The sequence below is a fragment of the Pseudophryne corroboree genome, chromosome 6, assembly GCF_028390025.1.
Source record: "Pseudophryne corroboree isolate aPseCor3 chromosome 6, aPseCor3.hap2, whole genome shotgun sequence".
Classification (NCBI taxonomy): domain Eukaryota; kingdom Metazoa; phylum Chordata; class Amphibia; order Anura; family Myobatrachidae; genus Pseudophryne; species Pseudophryne corroboree.
The window spans coordinates 518,722,742-518,740,337 of NC_086449.1; the positions used below are offsets into that span (position 1 = coordinate 518,722,742).

Genomic DNA, 17,596 nt, shown 5'->3' on the forward strand with positions numbered 1-17,596 from the left:
TCCAGCTGGCACTTCTCATCAAACGGTTCTCATTGCTGATAATCGGGAAGCTGGCTGTCCAGAAGCGCTTGCGATCGTTACCCTTGTGCGTAAGTTTCTCTCCGTAATCATTGTCTTTCTGTGAGCCATTTCTCTCATATCTCTCTCTCTCTCTCTCTCTCTCTCTCTCTCTCTCTCTCTCCTCACTTTCTCTCGTATTTTCCCTTGATTAGTATTGTATTGTATTGTATTTCTTGTATAGTTATTTGGTTAGGAAGTCTCTGTTATATTGTAGTGTATCATTTGTACTGTGATTCCTTTTTGCAAGTATATTAGTTATAATACATATAATAGGCTTTGGACCCTAAACAAGTATCTGTGTATTTCTTATAGTGTTAAGTGTTCACTTGAGCGTCGGTGACTCTCAAGCAGCTTTGTAGTTAATCAGGTTACACCAGGTTGCACTTACACCCTGTCTCAACACTAAGGTATACTGTGTATTTCATTGTTAAAAATATAGATATAAAGGTATAGCGTTGTGAGCGTCTGCGCCGCTGGTGATCTCCTCGTGGTCTCGAGCGTCTGCTACGCCATAGCGAATCATTACGTTTGTCTGTAGCCAATAGCGTGCCTGCCTGTGATCACTTACTCGTGAGTGAACGTGACGCCTGAGCGTCTCGATCACGGCTAAGCGATCGATACGCAACTAGCGTACCCTTACGGTACTTCTTACATAGTCAGCGTACAGTGTTCTTAGACCTCATAAAGGGTTGTTTATACGATAAAGGAATCCAGCTTTATCAATTGGGGGCCGTCCAGTCCTTCACATATCTGCACTAGGTAGATCAGCAGACATTATCCCTCAGCAAAGGGCGGGAGGTTGTCTCGCAGTGCTGACGGGATAAGCGTCTGCTTTGCTTAGATAAAGAGTGCTGAAGGAATCCAGGAACCGGAGGTAAGAACAAAACGCTTGTGTCTTTTAAAACTGTATTTTTCTTCTGCTTTACGTATACATCTGTATTTCCTTTTCATTTAAAATTTTCGTATATCACTATCCTGTTTGCCAGTTTTATAGTTGATAGAAAAGTGCTAAAAGAGATTTGCTGTTATTTCATAGTTTAAGAATAGAGGTAATAGTTAAAGTATAGACCAACACACAGGTTTGCCTGGGAGATAAGGCAAAGCCAGTGGGGTACGCGGTGGATGATCAGGGATCATCTACATTGATAAAAGTATAAATTGTGTTACGGTGGATCTTTGTTTTGCGTACACGTGTCCCTAACTGAGACTTGCGTACGCAATCCAAAGGCCGAGGCACGCAGCGTACATTACGCAGCGGAGTGTCCGGCTACGCCCACGTAGCTCAAGTCACGATAAGTTGAATTAACGCAAAGGCGATAATTAACGCGACGCGGTAAATAACGCAAGTCTATTTTTGGAAATCTGAAATTTAGTTTAACAGATCCTGCTCCTAATTGGTAACACAGCTGGGCTAAAGAAAATTTCTGCGCAGAAATAGATATAGAAACGAAAGTGTACATGTGTTGAGTGAGTGTGTTTTTATTATTACATAAGTTTATATAACTTAGAGGTTGAACCAAAAGGAAAGTCGGGTACTCGTCAGGAACATACGTGTAAGTGACATATACGGTGGCTAAGGAGGCATCCTTGGTTAAATAAAATATTTGAGCATTAGAGTATAGCGGACCACACAGACCAGGAGGTCATAAGGAGACAAAGAAGTCCGCTATAAAGGTAAGAGGCACAACCCCGGGGGGTTGGTGCAGAACCCATATAGGCCATATAAGCTCTGGCTGAAGGAATTCGCAGCCGAAATTTTCGATTCCATTGATCTCTCAGTACATAACAAGTAGTGCTTATGTACTGAACGATTGTACCGCACGTCATTGTGTGCATTAGTAAACCTGACTAGTATCATTTTGCGTACAAAGGTCATAAAACGCTAGTTGTACATTCTGACGTGATTTGTGTAATTTTTTATTTTTGGAAGGGAAGTTCGCTGGTCACTCAGGAACTATCTAACAACCCCACCTTTACTGGAAAGAGTAAGTGTCCTGCGGGTAACCCTCACATGTTCCAGTAAACAGAAGGTTTTTGGTAGGTGCCCTGTATCGAGTACGCCAGCACCATATCGGTGTGATCAGGTCGTATTGGTCGAGGTGGGCGAGTGAGTGGGGTACTCGGTAAACCGCCACCGCCGGCCTATTTTGAATAATTTGGTTTGCTGTAAGGGTTCGCTGAAGACCGTGATATAAAGATCAAAGGAGTAGTAAGCAACACCTGCAGATTATGGGGGCCAGTTGTTCAGGTAGGGGGCGATCAACCTCGGTTCGGGTTGATTCAGAAGACCGTCCAGTAGGATCGGCCAGGTACATAATGTGTGAGAAATACGGAAGTCACACAGAAGTTTTATGTGATGAATGGGAAAGAATGACTGTACATGATGGGGAGAAGTTCCCAAATATAGACAGCTTTAGCCCAAAAGTGTTACAAAATTTAAGGAGGAGGATATGTCTCATTGAACCAACAAAGAGATGAAGTAAACATTATGATTATTTGCAGTTATGGCAACAGGAAGGTGAATTAGAAAGAGAGTCAATTGACTTTTCTGACTCTTATCTTGAGAAGAGAGACATGGCATCAGGGAGGATTGTGGTTGCGGAGAAAAGCACAAGGTTGAACAATAAAAACGCTCTTAGCAACTGTAGTATAGATCATAAGAATAAGTGTAATAAATGTAACAATGATTATTGTAATGTTGTTGAATGTACAACTATTAACCTATGCAAGTTGCACCCCATGTCAAACTTCCCTCAGGAATACAAACAAGAAAGTGAGCCCAGAACAATGTCGACACCTCTTCCAGAAGCCATCCTACAAGACATCCAGGTGGACACGATCAAATCGGTAAAGGCAATAATCAAACCCCCTAACGGAGGGTCAGGTGAGGTCGTGTCCACAGGTACGTACAATGTTTTATATCACGCACCAACAGAGGAACCACATATTGTAAAACCAACACCAGATGATGTAGCTGAGTTCGATCCGGTCAGGGTGATTGCAGTCCCCAATGGGAAGACTGACGATCAGGGAATCATTTCCGTCAAGGACAGTGCAATGCACTGTCTTTGGTCCCGGACCGAATTGGGATCAATTATGTCTGAATTCCCTGATCCTAGGAAAGATCTAGTAGCCTGCCAAAGATTTATTAAAGAACTAGGAAACTCCACAGAACCCACCAACAAAGATTGGCGGATAGTGCTGAGGGTATGTTTGCCCTCCAGTGTTGACCCTGCGAAATTTATTGCTGATTGTAAATTAGACACGGAGGTACCTTGGACGGAGGAACACAATCAGGAATGTATTAAGCAGATCAACCGACAGCTGGAAGTACATTTCCCAGCCATTGTCGAGTGGAACAAAATTTTCTCCATAAGACAAAACGAAAGGGAAAGTACTTCCAATTATTTCCACCGGGCATTGCAGGACCTGACTAGGTATACGGGTATAGAAAACATTGAAGCAAGCACACCGCACAGAGAAACAGCAGTATATGTGCTAATGAATGGTTTAAAGGATGAATTAAAAACAAGGGTACAGACCACCAACCCAAACTGGAGAGATATCTCGGTGGCCGCACTAAGAGAGGCCGTCATTAATCATGATCAGAATATCACCAGATACAGAGAGTCACTAAGAGATAAGTTAATAGCAACAAGTATACAGGCCCTAACCACAAGACCACCTCAACAAAAGCCCCACACCACTGCGAAAAATTCAAATCTGAAAGTCTGTTATAACTGCCAGGAGGAAGGTCATTATGCAAGAAATTGCAGGCCTAGAAGCACACACAAGGTATATACACCCCCTAGACAACAACATAACCATGATATCCAAGGAAGCAGGGAGGTACAGGGAAAGCGGTTGAGGGTGATGAGCATCCAAGCGTTTGAGGAGGCATCAAATCAGCCAAGACCCCAGTTCACTGACACTTGGAGAAAGCCAAGGGTTTGTTACCATTGTAGAAGAGAAGGGCATTACGCCAGCAACTGTAACAACCCACATAAAGTTAGACCCCCTAGACCAAGAAATGAGCAAAATTACAACACACACCATTATAATCAGAGATCAGATAGGAGGAATTCTGAGCCACACCCATGATAGGTAGTCAAGAAAGATGAGCATACGACGGATGGTAAGCCTGAGGTAACGGTTAACAAAGTGGGAGGTCATTCACTGAAGACACAGGAATGACCAGGTGAAAAGTTGTAAATGTATTTGTGAAAAATGTTTTTTCTCTCTCTCGCTCTATCCCCATCTCTGATGAATATTGGTAAGAATTCACACATTGCATATCCACTTGGTCCTTGCAGAAGTCTACCAAACCCCAGCATGACCTCCGCCACAATGTATTTCTGGCCAGATACAGACAGTGGAGTAATGCAGGTGCTGGTGGGGAGGGACTGCTCAAGGAGACCATTAGACACGTAGATATGACAGCCTGATAATCTGACAATGTTTTTCTAATGCTAACAATGTTTTCTTAATGTTGACAATGTTTTAAAAATGCTTTGTTTCTTTTTTTTTCCTATTGATGGTTAATATCGAGTTATGTAATATATATATGCATATAAATTGTACTCTATCTCTTTTGTTTTTTTTGTTTTTTCCTCTCTTCTCACTCATGTTTTCATGGTTTAAAGATGGTATGTCACCCCTCAGTTGGACCAATGGTAATGCCAGATTTTTGCTCCTTACAGAAAGATCGCTGGTTAGGAAAGAATATTGCATCACCAGAATGTTCGTGTGGAAGACTGAGAGACAGCACCTTTGAGAGGACAGCAGAACAAGAAGAACAACAAGACGAGAGAACTTATTATCGTAACAAGTTCTCTCCCCCTCAAACTGTTTTCTTATACCCCCTTTACAAATTTCTTCTTTTCTCCTCCTGTAAGATGGACTTGCCCCAAGAGACTGTGATATGGATTTTTCTGTTGACCATGATGTTGACCAGAACAGTCTGTTTCGGTGAGAGTACCAATGAGGTCGAGAAAGGATCCAGAAAGGTCCTGATGACTGAGACGGAGGTGTAAATTTCCAATAGCAACCCAATCACCAAGCAAAGGCGAGTACCGGGCACGATCTAACAACCATGTTATCTGTAAACATTTTCTTTGAAGGATTGTTAGCTGAAGAAAACTGTATCTGTAGGCTCTGTAACAATGTCATTGAGGATGGGTGCATTAAGAAATGCCAATCCAGTTTTAATATCCATATGGACCGGCATCCCTTGAGTGACTATCACTCCTTAGTGGGTAATGTGTTAAACAAAACCGATTGTTGGGTATGCTCTCAAGTACCTCAGGGTCATCGTAAATCAGGGCTAGTACCATTTCCTTTAACGGTAGGGGAGGTACTTGAGCTAAATGGTGGGAGACCGGTGGACAGGAGGTTTAATATCTCCAGCCCTCCTAGTTTGAAGCTCCACCAATACCATGTGGATAGGTCCCTCTTATGTTTCAACATCTCCAATCCCCGAAAGCCGGGAAATTGGGAAGTGTCATGGAGCAACTTACCATGACCTTCTCGCATAGAGCAGATAGAATGCCTACAGATACAGAGCTTGTACGCCACATAGCCAGTAGAGGAAAATCTTTCCGGTATAGATACACCCTAGGAAATAGAATTACTAGAGTTGGAGAAGTATCACCAGGATACTGTGCACATATCGTACAGTCTGATACGTGCATTAAGCAGATGGAAGAATTAGGGTCAGGAGATTTCACCTGGAAGGTTTGTAATATGGTCATGTCCTTCTCCGTCCCATATGTTCTCCCCGATGATGCATATTTCATATGCGGGAGAAAGGCGTACAAGTGGCTTGCCCCAAACTCTGAAGGATTGTGTTATATTGGAAAAGTATTGCCTGAAGTGATGACTGTAACACATGACAAAATGAAAGACATACACCGTGGTGCCCAAGCTCCTTATACTCACACTCATTACGAGCACCGAGTTAAAAGACACCTGTCAGAAAGGTTAGAGCATCCGGCCTCTGATCTAATCCATGAATCCACCGGGATTCAGGTTCTGGTGGCGTTAGATTTCACTCGTACCGCTCGAGGAGTGATGAATTATAGATACATTTCCGCACTCGCCAATTTGTTAGATAATATCACTGAAATGTATGATGACACGTTTAGATACACTGGAAGAGAACTCCAAGCTTATAAAACAGAACTGGTACAGCATAGAATGGTTCTTAATTATCTTACAGCAGTAACAGGCGGATATTGTGTTACATTGGCAACACAGTACGGCGTGAAGTGTTGCACGTACATCACGAATAGCACCGAGGATCCGGTAGAGGTCATAGACCAAAAGATGGATGATATTCTCCAATTAAAGTGGGAATTTCGCCGAAAACACAATCTCACCCTTGCTGCTGTAGGTAATGAGCTGACTAGTTGGGTGTCATGGTTGAACCCGCGAAATTGGTTCTCCGGTTTAGGAGACTGGGCTCAAGGAGTCATAATGGATGTTGGAAAGTTTCTCCTATGTATTTTAGGTGTTGTTATATCTATTGGATTGATATTTAGATGCGGGCAGGCTTTAATGAGGTGCAAACAAAGTACAAGAGTGATGAGTTTGAGGAGTGAGGAAACTGTAATTAACCTGGATTTGATTTATGACCCAATGATAGAAACCAAGATGTGATGAAAAATGCGATTATACGGTCCGTTTCTTTCACCTGTTTTTCTGCTTTTCTCCAAGATAAAAAGACCCCCTTGGACGAGGAAGTTGACGAGACGCTATACAGACAACGGATGGACCAAAGAAGGAGTTTTGACCACTTGAGAAATGGACATTTGATGAACTTTGCCAGGGATCCCCAGTTTCCCTAGTATTCTTAAACTTACGCTAGCCCAACATTTTTTGTAAATCTGATGGCATTGACAAAGCTTATTGCTCATGCCTAACGAGCAAAACAGCGCAAAGAAGACGACTTTCAACTGATACCGAACAAAACTTCAACGACAGATGTACATTTACCTGACATAGAATATCATTGCATTTTCCATAAGTGTTCTTTATCTTCATCTCTACAACCCTCAGGTAATGACACACATAGTCGATAGGGAATACAGGCACAGATATCAGCAACCACATACTTCCCCCATTCATGTATCATCAACTAAAATGTGCTTCCCCATTTTGTTACAACCACAGCCGAAATGAGCTCGGTAGAGTTTGACAGCCCATCCACAGACCCTTGATACGGGATAAGAAGGAATTCAAATGTATACTTCGCAATACCTCGAAGCTTGATTTACAACACGTACGGCACGGTGATACATGACCCCCCAAACATGGACTCATACACACACGCTTCTGCTATCTCACTAGGTCATACCCTCCTCACACCTACTCCTCTCTCCTCCCCTACCCAACCATGGAAATTAATTAACCCCTGACCTATATTTTTTTCTCCTTTTGAAATGTTTTAGAAGGTGGCAGTTATTATTGACTGCCAAAGGGTAGACTGTCAAAGTCAGAAAAATATCTCTATGCACACTGCCATATTTGCACCTCACACTGGTCCGCGCTGCGCATGCGTGCGCTTTCCCGTGATAGCGCATACCCGCTGTTGCGTGCACCCGCTCGCACTCGGTATGCGTATTTACGGTAAGGAGTATGTAGTCGTAGCGTGCGACTCAATCGTTACATATTTTCACAATTAATGTAGTTTGTAGATCATGGTCCCTTTGATAGATTCTGAAAGTTTGGTTAATATAGAATGTCCCTGAACGGAGGAATCCCTCTTTGTATTGTGCGAAGGGTCTAACAGGAGTCATACAGTGGTGTTTGGTACCCATCGGAAGAGTATTTAAATAGCAATATTCCGGTGTTGGTTTGGAGCGGATTAATCGCTCGTGCGAATAGTTATGGACATAAGAAGTTATGTCCATTTATTATTATTTGTTCTTACTTAGTCATGCACCTGAACAGTTGGAGACAGGTATCAGTGGGTCTCAAATGGCTCTTTGACCTCAGAGATCCCCCAAACAATAGTTTGCATGTTGGGAGGGCCTCATATCTTTACATGCATAAGGTAAGCACCGGAATAGTAATTGAAGATCAATTGTACTCCAAATCAGTATCTTTCCCGCAGACGGAGTACAATAGCCTTTAATTACACTGAGCTTTGAGACTCAATGAGGAGGGCCAACACCTGTGTTTACGAATGGATTAGGGTTTGTATCCAGGAGAATGAGGGCTGAGATGTCATTGTCTCAACTGAAAGTGGACATCATGAATATAGAACAAAACCCAGACAGGATTCTGTTTTGTATTCGTCAAACAATAGCTCTCCAGAAGACAGGAATGTGTTGGTCATCACCCATTGTGTTGCATAACCAAGGCCACTGATACAAGACAGCCCACCTGTATGAATCAACCTGTGACCTTTGTTAAAATGCGAAGCCGAATTCCTGCGTCCAATGGACAATGAGATTGTAGGGACCATTGGATTGCATTGTGTGAGTAGCATAAAAGACGGGCCTGTGGCATCCAGCTGGCACTTCTCATCAAACGGTTCTCATTGCTGATAATCGGGAAGCTGGCTGTCCAGAAGCGCTTGCGATCGTTACCCTTGTGCGTAAGTTTCTCTCCGTAATCATTGTCTTTCTGTGAGCCATTTCTCTCATATCTCTCTCTCTCTCTCTCTCTCTCTCTCTCTCTCTCTCTCCTCACTTTCGTATTTTCCCTTGATTAGTATTGTATTGTATTTCTTGTATAGTTATTTGGTTAGGAAGTCTCTGTTATATTGTAGTGTATCATTTGTACTGTGATTCCTTTTTGCAAGTATATTAGTTATAATACATATAATAGGCTTTGGACCCTAAACAAGTATCTGTGTATTTCTTATAGTGTTAAGTGTTCACTTGAGCGTCGGTGACTCTCAAGCAGCTTTGTAGTTAATCAGGTTACACCAGGTTGCACTTACACCCTGTCTCAACACTAAGGTATACTGTGTATTTCATTGTTAAAAATATAGATATAAAGGTATAGCGTTGTGAGCGTCTGCGCCGCTGGTGATCTCCTCGTGGTCTCGAGCATCTGCTACGCCATAGCGAATCATTACGTTTGTCTGTAGCCAATAGCGTGCCTGCCTGTGATCACTTACTCGTGAGTGAACGTGACGCCTGAGCGTCTCAATCACGGCTAAGCGATCGATACGCAACTAGCGTACCCTTACGGTACTTCTTACATAGTCAGCGTACAGTGTTCTTAGACCTCATAAAGGGTTGTTTATACGATAAAGGAATCCAGCTTTATCACGGCAGTGCCACCTTTTTTGACAAACGTGTGAGCGCCTTATCCACCCTAGGGGATATCTCCCAACATGACCTATCCTCTGGCGGGAAAGGGTACGCCATCAGTAACTTTTTAGAAATTACCAGTTTCTTATCGGGGGAACCCACGCTTCTTCACACACTTCATTCACTCATCTGATGGGGGAACAAAACACTGGCTGCTTTTTCTCCCCAAACATAAAACCCCTTTTTTGTGGTACTTGGGTTAATGTCAGAAATGTGTAACACATTTTTCATTGCCGAGATCATGCAACGGATGTACCTAGTGGATTGTGTATATGTCTCAACCTCGTCGACACTGGAGTCAGACTCCGTGTCGACATCTGTGACTGCCATCTGAGGTAGCGGGCGTTTTTTGAGCCCCTGATGGCCTTTGAGACGCCTGGGCAGGCGCGGGCTGAGAAGCCGGCTGTCCCACAGCTGTTACGTCATCCAGCCTTTTATGTAAGGAGTTGACACTGTCGGTTAATACCTTCCACCTATCCATCCACTCAGGTGTCGGCCCCGCAGGGGGTGACATCACATTTATCGGCATCTGCTCCGCCTCCACATAAGCCTCCTCATCAAACATGTCGACACAGCCGTACCGACACACCGCACACACACAGGGAATGCTCTGACTGAGGACAGGACCCCACAAAGCCCTTTGGGGAGACAGAGAGAGAGTATGCCAGCACACACCAGAGCGCTATATATACACAGGGATTAACACTGTAACTGAGTGATTTTCCCAATAGCTGCTTGTATACACAATATTGCGCCTGAATTTAGTGCCCCCCCTCTCTTTTTTACCCTATGTAGTCTGGAAACTGCAGGGGAGAGCCTGGGAGCGATCCTTCCAGCGGAGCTGTGAGGGAAAATGGCGCAAGTGTGCTGAGGGAGATAGCCCCGCCCCTTTTTCAGCGGACTTCTCCTGCTTTTTTGTAGGTATATCTGACAGGGGATTTTACACATATATAGTCTCTATGACTATATTATGTGTAGTTTTGCCAGCCAAGGTACTTAATATTGCAGCCCAGGGCGCCCCCCCCAGCGCCCTGCACCCATCAGTGACCGGAGTGTGAGGTGTGCATGGGAAGCAATGGCGCACAGCTGCAGTGCTGTGCGCTACCTTGATGAAGACCGAAGTCTTCTGCCGCCGATTTCCAGGACCGTCTTCTTGCTTCTGGCTCTGTAAGGGGGACGGCGGCGTGGCTCCGGGACCGGACGATCGAGGTCGGGCCCTGTGTTCGATCCCTCTGGAGCTAATGGTGTCCAGTAGCCTAAGAAGCCCAAGCTAGCTGCAAGCAGGTAGGTTCGCTTCTTCTCCCCTTAGTCCCTCGTAGCAGTGAGTCTGTTGCCAGCAGATCTCACTGAAAATAAAAAACCTAAATTAAACTTTCTTTTTCTAGGAGCTCAGGAGAGCCCCTAGTGTGCATCCAGCTCAGCCGGGCACAAGATTCTAACTGAGGTCTGGAGGAGGGTCATAGAGGGAGGGGCCAGTGCACACCAGGTAGTCCTAAAGCTTTCTTTAGTTGTGCCCAATCTCCTGCGGAGCCGCTATTCCCCATGGTCCTTACGGAGTCCCAGCATCCACTTAGGACGTCAGAGAAAACTGTATTTTTATGTTTTAGTGCGCTCCCTGGTTATTGTATTATATAATCTATTATTACCGTGTTTAACTGGGTTGGGTTCGTGTCACTGAGGGTCATTCCGAGTTGTTCGCTCGCTAGCTGTTTTTTGCAGACGTGCAAACGCATAGTCACCGCCCACTGGGGAATGTATTTTAGCTTTGAAAGTGTGCGATCACATGTGCAGCCGAGCAGAACAATAACAGTTTGTGCAGTTTCTGAGTAGGTCTGAACTTACTCAGCCGCTGCGATCACTTCAGCCTGTCCGGTCCCGGAATTGACGTCAGACACCCGCCCTCCAAATGCTTGGACACGCCTGCGTTTTTCCAACCACTACCTGAAAACGGTCAGTTGACACCCATAAACGGCTTCTTCCTGTCAATCTTCTTGCGATCAGATGACCGAATGGATTCTTCGTTAAATCCATCGCCCAGCAACGATCCCCTTTGTACCCGTATGACGCGCCTGCGCATTGCGGTGCATACGCATGCGCAGAAGTGACCTGATCGCTGCACTGAGAAAAACTGCAGCGTGCGATCAGGTCGGAATGACCCTCACTGTCGGTTGGGAAACCGCCGGTCACTATACCGACGGCATGATCCCGGCTTTTGGATGGCCGGCGGGGGTGTGCGCAATGAAGCCCCTTGAGGGCTCACTGCACTCAACGTGCAGTGGGCTCTGTGGCTCGCTGCACTCGCCACATGTTCTATTCCCACTCCATGGGCGTCGTGGACACCCACGAGTGGGAATAGTTCCTGTTGATCAGCATGCCGACTGCCGGGCTGTTCACCGCATAGTATCCCGGCATCGGTGTAGTGACCCCGCCAGACACATAACCACATCCCATTTAACTAATTGACACCCCAGAGTGTCAAATGGAAGCTGCATGGTGATATATGATCATGAAGGTGATAAATGTTTTTATGTAGCTCATATAAACCAAATATCAGCACTCGATCATTTGCATTTGAATTAAAGAGAAAATGTGGTAAGCTAGGAAAAAAGTTATTTGCCATTAGCAGTTTTCATTTCAATTTGTCAATTTCACTGGGTTTTGCTCTCTTTTTACATAAGACAACTTCTATTTTAGGTATAATGGACCTGTGATACATCACTATAATTGTATTTTGAACACTGCCGAGTCTGTACTCTAAATGGAAAGTATGATCCTTTAGAGGATGATCTGCAGGAAGATAAGAACAACTGGAAAATAAGCTTCAAGTTCAGAATCCTTCATAATGTGTTTATATCCTGGGTAAAAAACATTTTTGGCAGCAAGAAAGCGTTCCTGGAAAGCTAGAGATAACATATAAAGAGAACTGAAAAATAATTTTGTGGATGCGAATCATTTTGAAACATGCACCAATCGGAGATACTGTATGCTGTGATGTATGCCGTTAGACTGGTCTTAATCTAGAGACGTTTGCTGCAGATCATTTGCAGGAAGAAAGGACATCATCTGTGAGCAGGAAATTGTCACTGGAGAGCATCACGTCAGGTAACAGCTGCAATAACAATACTTTACTGAGCAGAACATTATAAAGTGTGCGACATTCCTCACTGAATTGTACTTCACTGCTGTTCTATTTCTCAGTGGTTAGGATGCACCATACTAAACCATACAGTACGTTTTGTGGTAGAGATTTCCAGAAAACCGAACGTAATCAAACTTACATTAGAGTCTGTGCATTTAAAAAGATTAGCACTGGACCAATAATCTTACCAACAAATGCCATGTACTGATGCTAGCTGTCTGTGTGACTATAGTTTTCAGTGTTTAGGATCATCAGTTTAGCTCATGATGGCCAATACCAGGATAAATCTACACTTAGGGGGTTATTAAGGTCGCACCGCAAAATCCCAGTTGGCGGCGTCACTGCGCATGCACAGGCTACGTCCTACACGTGCGTGGCTGCCAAATGCGTTCAGTTCACAATGGGTGCTAATGCCTTTGCCAGATTGACAGGCAGAGGTGTTCGCGGGGCGAGCGGAGGTGGCACGGAGAAAATGGGGACGGGTTGGTGGCATTTTTGGGTGCAGCTGCGTGACGTCACACGCAGCTTCTCTGATGAGAAAAATGGCGGCTGACTAGTTGCGGCTGAAAGGGGTCATACTGGATGTCCTTGCCCTGTGATGGGCGGCCCCCAAGCATGCTACAGAAAGGATTGCAAATTCTGCTTTTTAGCAGAATCTGCAATCCTTACTGAATAACCCCCTTAGCTTTAACTATACTTTTACATTTCTGAGTATCCAATGACAACTCTTAAGCTAGGTACCCACCTATACAATTGTCGGGCCGTCCTCCCGATATCGGGTGAACGGCCGTTGACTGTATAGGTGTGTACTCTGTACCGATGAAGGAGCGTTAGCTGATAAACGGCTCATAACGCTCCTGCAACGATTGGGACTGGTAGGTCGCATCTTATGAGCTGCCCATGCAACCTCCCGATCCCCATTGTGGAGCCGCTAAACCCCCTTCCCTTGCTGCTGCCCCCGCCTCGCAGGAGGTCACATGGGTCACAGCTGGAAGCATACAGAGCCCGGCTGATCAGGAGCATTTTACCCGATCAGCCGGGTTCGAACAAGTGTGTACCCAGTTTTACTGTTGGTAATGTAACTCAGCATGTAACTGAACAAATGTGATTTATAATTTCTCTTACGTCCTAGAGGATACTGGGGTCCACATTAGTACTATGGGGTATATACGGGTCCACTAGGAGCCTTGGGCACTTTAAGAAATCAATAGTGTGCACTGGCTCCTCCCTCTATGCCCCTCCTACCAGACTCAGTTTAGAAAATGTACCCGGAGGAGCCGGTCACGCTTAGGGAAGCTCCTGAAGAGTTTTCTGCATTTATTTTCTACTTGTTGTTTTCAAGCAGGGCTGGTTGGCACCAGCCTGTCTGCTTCGTGGGACTTAGGGGGGAGAACGACCCAACTTCCTGAAGAGTTAATGGACCTGTTTCTCCGCTGACAGGACACTGAGCTCCTGAGGGAGTTATTCGCAAGCCACACCATGGCGCAGCGTATACTCCCGCAGCACGCCCCCACCCCTATCAGAGCCAGAAGAGAGAAGAGTGGTGAGTCCAGCGCCGGCGTCCCGGTTAGCGGGTCGCTGGCAGGAATGGCGTCCCGTTAGCGGCGTCCCGGTTAGCGGGTCGCTGGCAGGCTGCGCTCCAGGGGGCTCAGAAGACATGCGGCTACATGTGTCCCGCTGTGAGGGGTGCGCTGAGCCACCAATGAATACCCACACTGGCACCCATTTCTAACAAGGGTTTCTCTAACGTCCTAGTGGATGCTGGGGACTCCGTAAGGACCATGGGGAATAGACGGGCTCCGCAGGAGACAGGGCACTCTAAGAAAGAATTAGGACTACTGGTGTGCACTGGCTCCTCCCTCTATGTCCCTCCTCCAGACCTCAGTTAGAATCTGTGCCCGGTCAGAGCTGGGTGCACTTTAGTGATTTCTCCTGAGCTTGCTAATAAGAAAGTATTTTATAAGGATTTTTTATTTTCAGAGAGATCTGCTGGCAACAGACTCTCTGCTACGTGGGACTGAGGGGAGAGAAGCAAACCTACTAACTGCGGATAGGTTGCGCTTCTCAGGCTACTGGACACCATTAGCTCCAGAGGGATCGAACACAGGAACTCAACCTTGGTCGTCCGTTCCCGGAGCCGCGCCGCCGTCCCCCTCGCAGAGCCAGAAGACAGAAGCCGGCGAGTGAAGCAAGAAGACTTCAAAATCGGCGGCAGAAGATTCCTGTCTTCATATGAGGTAGCGCACAGCTCCCACACTAACCCACACACTCCGGTCACTGTAGGGTGCAGGGCGCAGGGGGGGTGCCCTGGGCAGCAATTGAGTACCTCCTGGCAAAATAGAGCATATATACAGCTGGGCACTGTATATATGCATGAGCCCCCGCCATTATTTTACACAAAATCGCGGGACAGAAGCCCGCCGCTGAGGGGGCGGGGCTTCTTCCTCAGCACTCACCAGCACCAATTTCTCTCCACAGCTCCGCTGAGAGGAAGCTCCCCAGGCTCTCCCCTGCAGAAGCACGATAGAAGAGGGTGAAAAGAGAGGGGGGGGGGCACATAAATTTGGCGTAAAAACAAGATATACAGCAGCTACTGGGTTAACACTACGTTACTGTGTGATTCCTGGGTCATATAGCGCTGGGGTGTGTGCTGGCATACTCTCTCTCTGTCTCTCCAAAGGGCCTTGTGGGGGAACTGTCTTCAAATAGAGCATCCCCTGTATGTGTGGTGTGTCGGTACGTGTGTGTCGACATGTCTGAGGTAAAAGGCTCCCCTAAGGAGGAGATAGAGCAAATATGTGTGTGAGGGTGTCTCCGTCGACAACGCCGACACCTGTTGGATATGTGTAATTAAGTGCTGAGGTGAATTTACATACCCTCCAACATTGTACACGTAAAAACCGGTACAAACAAGGAAAAGGGGCGTGACCGCGGGTAAAGGGGCGTGGCCACGCCCCCTTTCCTATACTTTCAATGGAGATGCAGGGAGTCAAAAATCGGTACAAAGCCCTTTTTGGCCGGTACAGACCTTAAAAAAAACGGTACTGTACCGGCCAAAAAGGTACAGTTGGAGGGTATGAATTTATTGCACAAAAGATTAGAGAACAGATAGGAAATCTACCCATGTCTGTCCCTCTGTCGCAGAGACCTTCAGTGTCTCTCAATGCTCACTATCCAAAATAATAAACACTGATGTCGACACGGAGATTGACTCCAGTGTCGACTACGATAATGCAAAGTTACAGCCAAAATGACAGAAAAGTATTCAATATATGATTATTGTAATAAAAGATGATTTGCATATCACTGATGACTCATCTGTCCCTGACACAAGGGTACACATGTTTAAGGGGAAGAAAGCTGAGGTAAATTTCCCTCCTCTCATGAGGAAAAAGAGCGGGAATCTCCAGACAAGAGACTGCAGTTTCCCACAAAGAATTTTCAGGCAGTATCCTTTCCCCACTAGGGCCAGGATACGATGGGAATCTTCCCCTAGGGTGTCACGTTTGCCCAAAAGGTAACCTGTCGTAACAGCTATTCTCAGGGATCCTGCAGATAGCGTGCACATTCTGGTACACTACTCAGACCGGCGATTGTGTCGGCATGGGTTTATAGCGCTGGGGCAGAGTGGACAGGTACCTTATCAGCAGAGATTGAGACCCTAGTATGTAGATATATATATAGATATATGTATATATAGAGATATATATATATTAAAGATGCTGTCTTAAGAGATATATAGATATAGATATATAGATATATATATAGATATATATATATATATATATAAAACATGCCCAAAGAGACATGAGTCTACTGGGTCCTAGAGACAAAGCTATGTCGATTTCTGCTTGATGTGTCCTGTAGAATATGCAATGGACAGATGATGCCGACTTAAGAGGCATATGGAAGGCTGAGGATTGTGTGGAGAAGGGTTCTCGGACCTGGTCTCCACAGCTATAGCTGGTAATTCTGTTGTTTTGCCTTATATTCCTGCACAGCCTAGGAAAGCGCGACATTATCAAATGCAGCCTTTAGAACAAAGAAACAAGAAAGTCCGAGGTGCGTCCTTTCTTGCCAGAGGCGGGGGCAGAGGAAAGAACCTGCACAACACAGCTAGGTCCCAGGAACAGAAGTCCTCCCCGGCCTCTACAAAAATCCACCGCATGTCGCTGGGGTTCCACAGGCGGAGCTAGGCCCGGTGGGGGCACGCCTGCGTAAGTTCAGCCACAAGTGGGTTCACTCCCTGTTAGGTCCCTGGGCAATAGATATTGTGTCTCAGGGATGCAAGCTGGACTTTGAGAAGATGCCCCCTCACCGACGGCCCTGCCGGCTTCCCCCCACGAGAGGGAAACAGTGTTAACTGCAATTCACAAATTGTATCTTCAGCAGGTGGTGGTCAAGGTTCCCCTCCTTCAACAGGGAAAGGGTTATTATTCGACCATGTTTGTAGTACCGAAACCGGACGGTTCGGTCTGACCCATATTGAATTTAAAATTCCTGAACATATACCTGAAAGGGTTCAATTTCAAGATGGAATCGCTCAGAGCGGTCATCGCAAGCCTGGAAGGGGGGGATTATATGGTGTCTCGGGACATAAAGGATGCATACCTTCATGTCCCCATTAATCCACCTCATCAGGCGTACCTCAGATTTGTGGTACAGGATTGTCATTACCCATTCCAAACGTTGCCGTTTGGTCTGTCCACGGCACCGAGAATATTTACCAAGGTAATGGCAGAAATGATGATGCTTCTGCGAAAGCAAGGAGTTACAATTATCCCATACTTGGACGATCTCCTCATAAAGGCGAGGTCCAGAGAGCAGTTGCTGATCAGCGTAGCACACTCTCGGGAGGTGTTGCAACAGCACGGCTGGTTTCTGAATATTCCAAAGTCGCAGCTGATTCCTACGACGCGTCTGCCCTTCTTGGGCATGATACTGGACACAGACCAGAAGAAGGTTTTTCTCCCGGCGGAGAAGGCTCGGGAGCTCGTGACTCTGGTCAGAGGCCTCTTAAAACCAAAACAGGTGTCGGTGCATCAATGCACGCGAGTCCTGGGAAAGATGGTGG

The 17,596-nt window shown here is 45.8% G+C and overlaps 1 protein-coding gene across 1 annotated transcript in view; it reads left to right on the plus strand.

Moving 5' to 3' along the window:
• The first annotated feature begins 12,090 nt into the window (after positions 1 to 12,090).
• BEST3 (bestrophin 3) overlaps positions 12,091 to 17,596 on the plus strand; it is a 102,802-nt gene continuing 97,296 nt past the window's right edge. Inside the window, exon 1 of the mRNA XM_063927484.1 lies at positions 12,091 to 12,485. The gene's annotated coding sequence lies outside the window, so the exon portion shown is untranslated. The remainder of the gene's footprint in view (positions 12,486 to 17,596) is intronic.